The 12,642-nt window shown below is 40.1% G+C and overlaps 1 long non-coding RNA gene across 1 annotated transcript in view; it reads right to left on the bottom strand.

Annotated features, from left to right (window-relative positions):
- Nucleotides 1–3,273: 3,273 nt before the first annotated feature.
- LOC139596135 (uncharacterized) overlaps nt 3,274–12,642 on the bottom strand; it is a 77,423-nt gene continuing 68,054 nt past the window's right edge. The window contains exon 4 of the long non-coding RNA XR_011681257.1: nt 3,274–3,571. This is a non-coding gene — a long non-coding RNA (uncharacterized lncRNA). The remainder of the gene's footprint in view (nt 3,572–12,642) is intronic.

A 12,642-nucleotide genomic window follows, 5' to 3' on the forward strand; every position in this document is an offset into this window, starting at 1 on the left:
GAAAAATAAACACCTGGGAGGGTGTGGTGGGAGTCTAAACTTCAAGTGGGAAGCTGTGCTTTCCTTTCTATTTGTGGAAGTTTGTGGGTGCTCAGATCCACAGAATGGTCCCACACCTTCCTCTGCAGGAAGATTCAAACACCAAATCCTCTTCACAATTCACTGACTGGTTATTTCTTTTACAAAGTTTTCCTGAATGAGTGTCCATATTTTTGAAACAAAACGTGTATTCCATCAGTGGCATCTTCTCACAGTAAAGTTTCTTTCAAATTCCACTCAGTCATACCTTGTGTGTGAGATTATGCACCAGCATGTGTTGAATTTCCCAGCCGATATCTTAACTAGAAGCTGATTTTCATTTGAGCTTCTAATTCAATGCCACAACTCATTGCACTGCAATATCTTAATTACAGTAGGAGATTGATAAGGAAACAAGGAAATGCAGCTGTAGTGTTGTGGAAAGTCACCCTTTAATTATTAGCTTTCATTTATTTTTTTTATTATTTTTTTCCAAAATGTCTTCCATAGAATAAATTAATTCAAAATAGCTATAGAGCAAATTAACATTACATAGTGGGAAAAAAGCAAAAAAATCCTCACAACCCTCAAAGCAATCTTTTAAAGGATTGTATAAAAACTGCATATAAATGCCTGTTTCCACGTGTATTGTTGCACCATCCATGAAAACAGCCTTTAAGACAACTCATCTTACAGAGGAAAATGTCACTAGATATAGTGTTGATCATTAGAAGCACTACAGTGCATTCGTCTGCTTGCACCCCACTTTGATTACTATACAGCAAAGATGGCCACAAGCACTCGGAAAGTTTTATTGAGGCTTAAATCTTCATTCAAATGATGTAAAGGGGCATTGAATGAAGATTTAGAACTCTATAAAGCTGCTTGGCAGTGTCTGTGGCAATCTATGCCACATAAAAACTGAAATGCTTCTACTTTCTTATTGAAACATTTCTACTGTAATTCTTCAATATTAGGTAGCAGCCACAGTGTTAGGACATTACCACATCTGGGAGTATTTCTCTTACTGAGGGTTTGCCTGCAATCAGTTGTGCAGGATATTATAGAATGTTGATGTCTAGGACATAATGGAAGAGGAATTGTTACTGCAATTACATATTATTATGCTTTTCAGAAGATAATGTGGGTTCATTCATGTGAGTATTTTGAACTAGCAAATACCCTAATTGCTTACATGTCTGTTGTAATCCTAAATCCAGTTGACATATCTGATGTACTGCTGCATTTTAATCTGGCCACTTGCACGTGTCCTCTTTATGATTTTCCTCTGACCTGCCTGAACTGTGCAAACAAGGAACAGGAGTGTCTTGCACATTGCCTTTGCAGTTTTGGTCTGAGTAAACACCCAGAGAGACAGCACTGGAACCAAGTGTACTTTTTTTCAGGAATATACAATTAGCCTGTGCAAGAGCAGGGTAGGTACTAATGATCTGATTGTGCTATAATGACAAATTTGTGAAAGAGTGTGTGTTCTGCTCCAACTCTCCTCTCACAACGTGTTGGATTGATGGAGGATGTGTGGCAAAGTATTCACCCACTCACTTAACCAGAAAACAAAGGCAGATGATTAAGAAACATCAGTATTCTGAAGCAGCAATCAAACTGACCCTGCCAAGGAGTGGAGAACAGCAAGCCCAGCCAAAAAGTGCTGCAGTTGTCTGGTGTTAGAACTGCAGGTGTACAGGCAGCACTTTTTCACAGACTTTCCTGAGGCAGCCAGCAGGGCCAGACAACAAAGCTCACTCCATGGAACAGCATGGTGCTTATGGCAGTCTTGTGTGCACGTGGAGTGACAGAAAATGGTCAGAGAAAAGATGTGCTTTAAGAAATTCCTGCTTAATAATCCACTAGAGGGAGCTTATGTATAACCTCTGCCAGGCCAATTATCTCAGAACCTGCTATTGCATAATTAACAAAGGTGAGGTAGTTATGAGGGGGATACCTGCACTGCTGTTCTCTTCTTGATGTGTCATCCTGGAGCTCAGGAATGGCACTTTTGGAGTCTCCAGCTCTATCCAGAAGAGCAATTTGCTTTTCTCAAGTGGAATCAGCATTCTCATTGGCATCAGCTGGGATTCACTTCATCACTGACACACTCAAACCTGAGAAAAAAACAGCCATTCCTGAGTGAGGACTTACCCTTAAAGCATTAGCAAAGCTTCACCTAACCTATCCTTCTGTCCTTGTTTCAATTCTGACTGCAAAACAAGAGTTCAGTAGCTATGATTCCCACAGAAGAAGCTGGCAAATTACCTGGACTGCAGACTTGGCCTCAGTTTGTTTCAGTAGGACAAGGCTTTCAGCACAGGGTTTGCCTGGCACTGCTTCTTTTCCAACTGGAAACTGCCTCCTTTCTCTGGGAGACAGCTGGGATCAAAATTGGTGTCCTTGACAATATTTAACATGCAAACACCTGCAACTATTTCCTATAGTGTTAGCTAATAAAAAGACAGGTTTGACTCCCGTATCAGAAATATCAACTCTAGTTTAGCAGCAGAGATGTACTTGCAATTACAATTCTAGCTAAATCTAGACATAACACACTTTCAAGCTACATACCCTCATAGTACAGTCTAAGTAGTCAGATACACTATCAAAAAGCTTATCATAAAACTTGAAATTGCTGTATCCTTTACACTCGTTGCCTCTTTTTCTTTCTGTTTTTTCTGTTGGAAGAGAAAACTTATGACTACACTTCAGCTGTCACCAGCTTTCAAGGTTATACTGATAGGAATGAGAAACATATTCCTAATCTGCATACCAATGCATTGAGAATGCAAAGGCAGGCTTTTTGCCATTGAATAGATGATGATAAGGTCTTAAGTCTTTTGAATTTCTTGTGTTGTACTTGTATTATCATATGATTTCTTAAGCCAAGAATGAATATGTAAATTTCTTGCCACTGACTTGCTCCAAAATAATGGACATTACACTTGCACAGTGGCAATTCAGAGTGTAAAATTGATTAATATTTGTTTTCAAAATGACATGCAATGATGTATGGATCCTTTTACAACTTAAATTAATACTTTAAAGAGATGAATGGTCTCTACAGAGGATGTTAAAGTTCAAGCTGAGAAATTTGCATATTTATATTACAACCAACTGATAATAATTGTCGAAACAGAATGTAATGTGGTTCGTTTTTCATTTTAATCTGGTTGTACTCAAACACAGGACCTCATTAACTTCCAGCAACTAATACAGCATTATCAGTCCCCATAAACCAGGCTTGCCTTGAATTTATGAATTTCAAAGACTATTTCCAGTGGTGAATTGCTGTTAAACACTGGGTCAGTCACTAGCAGGTGAACTCCATGTCAGATGCTGTAGAAGCATGAAAGTTACCTGGGCTGAAGTGCTGGAGAATCCCATGGCCAGGTGCCTACTTTGGCTCCTACACTCAAAGCCAAAATTAAGGTGTGATATAAACATCTTGCCTTTGGAAGCTCACTCAAAGACAGACTGGTTTCCTCTGGATGACCAAGATCAGGAAACCCAACTTCATCCATTTCCTATGTTAGGCAGTATTCTTTAACATTAAAAAAAACAAACAAAAAAAAAAGAAAAATGAGCAAGAGATCTTTCATTGAGATATAAGTTTTGCAAAAGGAAAATACATAAATTGTGATTGAGTAGATAAGCAAACTTGGGTGATATTGAGCATACTACCCAAATAAATACTATCCACTTGGGTTTAAGTAACAGTAGCAATAGAATTAGCAGTATATTGCTTTTCTGAGGAGAGAAATATAAAATAAGCATGCTGTCAACACGTCTTGGGTAGTGCATTATAGGTATTCTTGTTGGTGCTCTTTTACATTTCCATATGTATTGGGAAAATGTACATCTCTCTAAGAATGAACATTAGCAAGGAACTTCACAGTTCTGTGAGTTTCTTGTGGTGAAATGGATATTGAATCTTCTAATAATGATGCTTGTTTCTTTAGCTCACTAGAAGTTGATGGCTAGAAAAAGAGGAAGCTTTGCTTACAGTGCACCACCTTCAACTGTTTTTCATTTTCCCACGTAAGCATTGGTTAAAGGCTGGTGTGACCCTTCTGTTCAGGAGGTCTGGTGTGTGACTGCTCTGGTGGGATGGAAGAGCAAATGTGCCTTTCCTTTAATGCTGTAACAGCTACAGGGAGCTCAGGACTCAAAGGGGATGTCTGACAGCTGGCAATAGCTGGAGTATGGATGCATTTGGAGTCTCCTAACTGTATTCCTACAGGGAAGGGGATAACGTTCCTAAACTAACGTCCTCTAGTCCAAATGTTGTCTTTAGGCAAAGAACAGGGCATTTAGGTCAGCCCTATGGCTGCTGTGTGCAGTACTGGGACAGTACCAGGAGACTGAAAAAGAGAAGGAACACTGTAGAAACTCTGTAAAGAAAGTAAATGTGTACTTTGCTAATAAGAATACCAAGAACTTTTACTTAAGTGAATGAAAAGCTCTAAAATGTCAATACCTGGCATTATAACTTATTTCCTAAGAAGCCATCCAGACTTCCCATTGCAACCTCACGAAAAACTTTTTTGTAGATATTTCTATCAGCTGACAAATCTCTGGAGGACAACCTGTTCCAGCCTGTTCCAACTGCACAGTGATTGAACATTGATTTGTTGCAACTTTATAATGGGGCAAGAATTGACTCTTTGGATGCTCCTCACAAAAGAAGTCCAGAGAACAGAACAGGAAAATGCCTTGTTGAATTCACAAATTTGTTATTGAGTGAGCTATGCCGCATCCATTCAAAACTTGAAAACGAATTAAAAAAAAGGGCAGGCAGAGCAGTGAAACATCTTCTTCAGCATATAAACTCATCCATCCTATATGTTGATAACTAAATGATGACTAAATAATTGATTTTTCATTGTGAAGAGTAGGTACCTTCCTATAGAGCTCTGTAGTGTGACCTGTGCTGTAACATATTCACAACTGATTTAAGAAAAAAGGAGGAGGGCATATCCTGGTGGCAATTTAATATCTAGTAGAACATTAATATTAATTTAATATCTAGTAGAACATTACCAGGACAGTGAAAACATAAACTGACCGAGGCTTGGTGAAGAATCTCTGAGCAACTTGGTGATAAAACAGCGAAAGAGACAAGAGGCTGACAAAAAGCAAGCATTGCACGGGTGGGGGAAGGGAAGAGAAAACAATACCCCAAACCAGAAACACAGTATGGCATCCTAAATAATTAATTATCACTTAGCAAAGTGGGAGAGTAATTATGGACAGTAAACATTAACTCAATGCTTAGGTGAGGAAGAGAAAAAACATTATTTATATACAGCATCCCTGACTGATGAATACTTTTCTGTGTTTGATCTCAAAGGTGGTATTAGAGAATAACATAGAGAAAAATAATAATGACAACAACATTCTGGAAAAGTTACTGAAAAATTAATTGGATAAGATTCCTTTGATAAGGACAGGAGAGCCTGAGGAAGGGTTGTAAGAAGTCTATAAAAACATTCCTTAACATGGAAAAGTGATGTGGGAATGAATGGTCACCATGTCTCATAATACTACATCAATTAGGGAGCAATCTGGGAAATTACAAAACAGCAGGTATGTAGAAATACATATCACTTTACACATTTCCGATCTTATCAAAACAGACTTCTGTACTATATTTAGATGTTAAAATTGTGTGTGGGTTCAGAAGATGACTGGAGAAAATTCAGACAAGAAATGTCCATCAGAGATTATTAAAACACAATGATGCAGATCTAAACAGCAGCCCCTGAACTCAAGATTGCTGGGAATAGTAAAACTGCCATGGGGAAAGCTTCATTTCACTGCTGCAGCCCTATGCCTGTTTTTGCAGACATCTGCAGGAGCCAGTATGTGGGGTTAGCTGCTTGCACAGAGCCCTGCTGGGCTGCACTGGAGGGCAGCAATGGCCAGAACTGGAACACAGCAATTCCTCTCCTGCTCCAGTCTCAGTGAAACAGATCACAGAACATTTTGCTTTTCAACACCAGCAACCATACTGGCAAAGTTTTCTTACTGTAGCAAAATTCCTTGCCAGTGAACCAAGGGTTTTGTAGTACAAGTTCCAGCAATCCCTATGAGGCAATGAGGGCAAGTTAAGCCATCAGAAATATATATTTACACGTGGAAATTGTTCGTAATGCTGCTCTTCTTTTCCCCAGAGACAACTCCATTTCCACAGCCTTGAGAAACACATGAACACACACACACACACACACAGACACAGAGAAACAATCAATAGATACACTTAGAGAACCCCTTATAGCATGTCGTGCTCCACAGATTTTGATAATATCAATCATAATTGAGTTAGATAAAATCCATCTGACTTTCAGGATGCTGGGGTCAGCTGGGGACGCAATGCCTCACTTCACATCAATTACCACATGTAGTAAGGTGGTGGTAAGCAATCCCATTTGATAGTTTGCAGCTATAAATAATTATATGGCAATAGCAGTAAAGTTGGCTCTTGGGCACAATACAGAATCATGAATTTTCATTTACTTATATCTCAGATGCTGTTAGGCCTCCTGGTTTGAAATGTGAACCCCTGATTAGGTGTATTATTTTTCTATTAATCTATTAATATTTTTCTATTACTTATATCTCAGATGCTGTTAGGCCTCCTGGTTTGAAATGTGAACCCCTGATTAGGTGTATTATTTTTCTATTAATACAGTATGTACAGCTGGTAGGTGCTTTTGAATGACCACTTTATACTTTTTCTTCTTTTGTGAGAATATTTTCATTACAAATATGACCACATGATGCACAAGGACTGATTAGAAATTGCTGTGACAAAGCAAACTTGGTTTCAGTCTCCTTTATTGTCATATTCCATCTTTCATTCAATTTAGGGTCTGTCCCATCCAAGTCTCTGCAGGATTTCAGTAATTTTTTTTTTAATATGCTGTATAATAAATTCTCAGCAATTTGAAAACATACAGAGTAAAGTAGGTTTATTAATCAGAAGAGTAGCCCAGAAAGGTTCCAAAAAAGACCAGGTATTTTTTGTACTTCCTTGCTTTGCCTGGATACCTGTTCCTTTTAAAATGCTGGGTTTTATTACACATTCTGTATTTTAAGAACATTAGTGAACAGAGGCAGAATGGACATAAAGTCAGATTAGGAATAAGGAAGGAGCATGGGATGGAGTTTAGCTGCTTTTAGTGTGAAGATCAGAAAGAACCAAACTGAGGAACACCTGAGGAAAGCTGGACAGGTACAAGAAGAACAGGATGATGGAGCAGAGAACTGGAAGAAGTACAAAGGCCAAGTCTTCCTAAACACATCAAGGTGTCTCTATGGTCCCTAAAAATGCAATAGAATTCATTTGACATTTTCAAAGCAATGTGTTTTATATTATACCCTGAGATGTACAAAGCCCAACTGACAAGAAGAAACCCTCCACAAGGAGCAGCTCCTGTCATCACCACCTCTCACCATGGATCAAAGAATGAACAGAGGAACATTTCATGCTCTGTCCTGGAGATTTCCATGGTGGAGAAGGGGCTGATTTCACTGAGGAGTTTGTTTTGAGAAGTGAGTCTGCCATAGAGAGGGGTTGCAGAGCACTCCCACAGAGCACTGCTTCCAGTTTGCTGGGGCTGGAGGTGTTGAACAGGACACGGGCAGGGAAAAACAGCCCTGGGGCAGTGCCTGGAACCAAAAAATGTGGAATGGGGTAACAATGGCTGTGCAAGAGCAGGCAGGATTTAACAGTCAAGAACAGAAAAAAGATACTTCATCAGCAAGATGGTTGCATGGGGTCTGATTTTAGGAAAGTCTTGCTCTTTCTTTCACTCTGACCTGAAGACCAGTTGTGAAAACCATTAGCATTTTGATCAGTAAGGAAAATCAAAAAATGTTCAGCAACCTGAGAAAGAATTAATCTAAGAAAAAGTCTTCTAAACAGGAGGAAGATTAAATGCATTAAGGATGTCATAGATATTTGAACAAGAGTCAATGATTTAAAGGGAAGGCAGATTACATGTGCCAAAGGAATGCATAGTTGTCACTAATTCTAGGTGAATCACTAAAAAACATTTGAATATAAAAGGGAAGGCTTGCTGTAGGATCAGGTAAGAATTATATCCTTAATTATGATTTGATAGTCCAGATCTAATTTTAGTAATGCAACCTATGTAAAAATTGGGCATCCATTGCTTTGGGAGGCCCAGGTCACAGCCCACAGAGCAGCATCTTGCTGATCAGAGAACTGGTATTTAGCAGCATGAATTGAACTGCAATCAACAAGGAGCCTGATTTGTGTTCTAAATTGGTGTTTAGCAGCATGATCTGAACTGCAATCAGGGGAGAACTTATAGCCTTTTCTAGGGGGAGCAAATGGATGATTTCCAGTCTCATTACACAAAATATTTGTAGCATCTTAAATTAGATTGGAAAAGATCCCAAATTATTTTAACATGAGATCTGTAAGAGAACTTTTTGAATATATTTTAGAGCAAAAACATGCAGAAATGTAAAGATTCTCGTAAAAGAATTACTCTAAGCATGCCTTTTATAATTTTTCACATTATAAAATGAAAAACTTCAGAAAAGCTATTGTGAATAACAAGTAGGCATTTTGTTGCTGTGTTTTTTACTGTGTTCCTTCATTAATTTCTCTGCTCTATAGCACACTGCAATACCTGCATGAATTGTTTGTTTTTTCTTCAGCAAACCAGGATGCTTCCCAGAAAAATTTCAACACAACTTGATAAGAAAGGTGTATTGCCTTGTGTCATAGGCCAGTTTCCTGAGGTCACTGCTCAGAGCATACTTGATCATAGCATATTCAAGAATTTGGTGGCCTTAGAGTGACCCTGATGCCCTGTGCATCATCCCACTGGCACTGCTTTCCCTGTAACTCTGTCATCAATCTGATATTGTACCCCAAATACAATATTGCACATTATTCTCACAATTGGATATTGCAACAACCACGTCCCATGCTGGTTTTCTACATTTTGTGTTTGTCTTGTGTTTTATTTCTTCTCCTATCTCAATCACAGCCAACGGTCACTGAGAAGATCTGGCTCCCCGGCCTGTTGCCATTGCTCTGCATATTCATGAGCAAAATCTTTCCATATCCACATGGCAAACCTTTCAAACTGTCATAAAGAAGAAATAATCACCTTTTCTTTAAACTCTAACAAAGCCCACCAGAGCTGTGCTCTTTGTATAATAGTTAACATTGTCACTAGTAATCAATTTATTTTACTGGTAAAGACAGTATTCTCATGACAAGTCAAAGACCTTTGGAAACAGTACATCTGTGCCTGCTATTTAAGCACACACAGACACAAAGAGGCAGAATATATTAGAAACAAAAAATATGTCAGCTTGTATAATGGTCCCATTGTTTGCTCTACCAGAGAGGTATTGTGCCATAACATATGATGCTGAATGTGCTTTTCTTGTCCTCCAGCCTTCATAATAAAGTATTTGATGCAAATACTCTAATCACATGGAGAAGATGCGGATGTGAGCTGTCCTTCCTTTCATTGCTATCCCTGCTGCCTCAAGAAATATATTTTTATGAATATTAAAAAACCCAAAGAGCAAATTGATGGAATTCTACTTTAGTGTGTTACTTTTAATAGCAGGTGCTCGATTCACACTTGGCTCAATATGAGCCCCTCAGCCAGACACTGGAGCTACATCACAGCAATGTTCAGCAAATGGTGCCTCTCTTGTGCCTTCTCCATTAGGCTGCTTAATTATTTCGAATAGGATAAACCAGAAAAGGTAAAAAAGGCACAGAGAGCAGCATATACCCTATGAAATTCCTTCATATATAGCACTGTAACTGTATGCAGCCCTTTGCAGCACTTCCTAATGGGTAGTACCCACAATGTACAGAAAAAAAGTGGCTTTCCAGAGTGTAGGAAGAGGTAGAACAGGTCAGTTCATTCATTTATAACACCACCTCCTGTGCAGGGGAAGTCTCAAGTCTGAGGTGCAACTTCAAACACACAAAGTGATCTTAACTAGGAAGGAGCATATTTAATTATGCTGCATGGACCATAGAATGACCCAGTGCTAAAACAGTTCCTCCAGTTCAGTATTTCTGTTCCTACTCACTCATTTATCAATGCTTGATAAAGAATAGGGAACATCTGCCCATGAGAGAAAGACAAAGGGCAGGAATAACCTTGGAGAGGATGATGGCCTGTAATAAGGACTGGCAGCAGAGAGGAGTCACAGGTCCAGCCCAGCCACACTCCACAAAGTGCCATTCTCTGTTGACAGACAACAACCCCTTGGGCAAGCTTGTCCCTTCCCTGGCTGTGCACACAGCTCTGCACAGCTGGAATCGGCCAATTTCTCTGTAAGGGGAGAAAGGGTCCCCCATGAAGCAACCAGGACAGACAGGGATGTTTATCCCAACACATTTTGCTGTAGTGCAGCTACATCACATTTTCTACCAGAAGCAGCTGCCTCAATCCTATCCTACCTAGTGCTGCACATCTCATGGTGTGGTGCAGGAGCTGCCTGGAAAACAGGGGAGTTTCCAGAGTTCTGCTTTGTGGGACTTAAACATGTTTTTCCCAAGTTGTTTGGTAGGAATATCATAATGCTTCTCTGCTGTCTAGATTTGGAATGAAAGGACAGAGCAGGTAAATAATCTTCTACTTTCCCTTCCTGGGCACCCACTCATAAATTGGGCTGTCATGTCCATGTCTACATGAGAGTATTGCACACACTGAAGCAGCACATGGGGCTTTAGAAAATCAATAGCTTCCATGTTATATTATCAAATTTCATACTTTCTTGCCTTATGGAAACCAAGGAAACTTCAGGTGTGTGTGAGACAGCCACTGCAGAAAGCAATAATGCATCAAAATCAACTTTAAAGCAGCACTAGTTAAGTGCAACAGACTAAATATTGCCTGCTGCAGCATGCAGCCAGTATGAAACGAGCAGAAATAAAATCAGAGACGCAATTAAAAAGCTCTGTTAAAGGTACCTGATATTAGGCACCAGGTCCATGTGGCCATTAAGGTCTGGCACGAGCAGAAGGGGCCTGCAGAGGTTTGTGTAGGGGATGGAGCTCCTTGGGACCCATTAACAACCTTTAGCAGCCCTTCCCCCAGACACCGGGCAATGTAACAGAATTCCTACATCTCAAAAGCCCACTCTATAAACAGACATGAAATCTGAATATTCAAACCTCCAGCCCTCCTGCTGAGCACAGCTGAGCATGCTGCAGCTCAACTTCAAAGCAAGAGAGTCATGAGAAAGGAAGCACAGCCTGGTGGCACAGGGGACTGGGAGCTGGTGCCTGGCTGGGCTGGAGGCTCTGTGTGTGTGCTGTTAAACTGTGCTCTAATGTACACAGCACATCTTCAGCTTTGCAAAAACAGGCTCAACATTTGGCTTTTCTCAGGGTCAAAAGCACCTACTTATTACTCGACTGTTGATTTGCATTTCAAAAGGCCAGGCCAGCTCTCAATATACTGCTGCTTTATAATAACTCACTGTGGCTTGGATAATAATTTAAGTTTTGCAGTGAGAGCAGAGGTTATTTTGTGCTGGGGCCAGGTGCCTCAAGCCATGGAGCATTTGAATCCTGGTGCTGGGACCATGCACACCAATCCCCATCACCAGGTCTGTGCAGCAATGCCAGGGCTCTGAGCTGCTGCTGGCCAAGGAAGGAAATTCTGATTGCTGGGGCACAATGACAGTCAGGCTATACTGCAACAGCCAAGACTGGTGATTTAAAAAAATGCTCATGGATTTGGAGATTCAGTTATAGTTCCCTGTATTGCTCAATTTTGAATTTTCATCTTCTGCATGCCTAGCAAATAATCAAACCACTGGCAGTTCAGAGGATCACTATCAGTGGTAGGTCCTCAAAACTTAACACTGTTCTGACTTCCCAACTCCTGTCCCAGTATTCACTAAAACAAAAGCACCTTCCCTCCAAACCATTTCCCAAAACAGAATGTTTGAAATTTAGACTGGAAGAAGGTAATGTCCCTTTTGAGGGAGTAGCACAAGAAGATGCCATTGTCTTACTAGAGCTTCTGCTGCTGCCCAGGGACTATATCCAGTGTTTTCATCTGGCATTCCATGCAAGTGTCATTAGTGACACCTTAACATGTTCAAGCTCACCTCTAATGAACAAGCATGAAGGAGCCTGGGGTACTTCCTTGTAAAAGTGTCCAAAGGTGGGCTTGTAAGAGCATTGTTTCTGTAGGAGTGACCAGACAGCTCCCAATTAAGGAGGACACTGTGAAGAAAACTGTCTGTTCTTTATGACTTAGGACTTTTGAATTGCTTAATTGCAGTTGTTGAGGTTTGTACTAGGACAGTTCAGAGCTTGCAGAGTTTGAAATGAGACATGTACCTGCAATGCAGCCAGACAGAAGCACTGCTGACATCCCTGGCAGAGCTATTAGAAGTTGCTGCATCTGAGGGTGAGATCGATTTACCTTTCTTCATCTTTTAGAAACACAGGCTGAACTGTAATCTGTTTGGTTTTGGTAGTGGATTTACTTGTTGCTTCTTTTATCCTTAATGGAAACATACACATTTACCTTTGGATCACTCATAAGTTCTGTTTGCTTTCTGAGCTCTCAGCCTGATCCCTCT

This window comes from Agelaius tricolor, unplaced genomic scaffold (genome assembly GCF_023055355.1).
Source record: "Agelaius tricolor isolate 1412-34295 unplaced genomic scaffold, bAgeTri1.0.p SCAF_15, whole genome shotgun sequence".
Classification (NCBI taxonomy): domain Eukaryota; kingdom Metazoa; phylum Chordata; class Aves; order Passeriformes; family Icteridae; genus Agelaius; species Agelaius tricolor.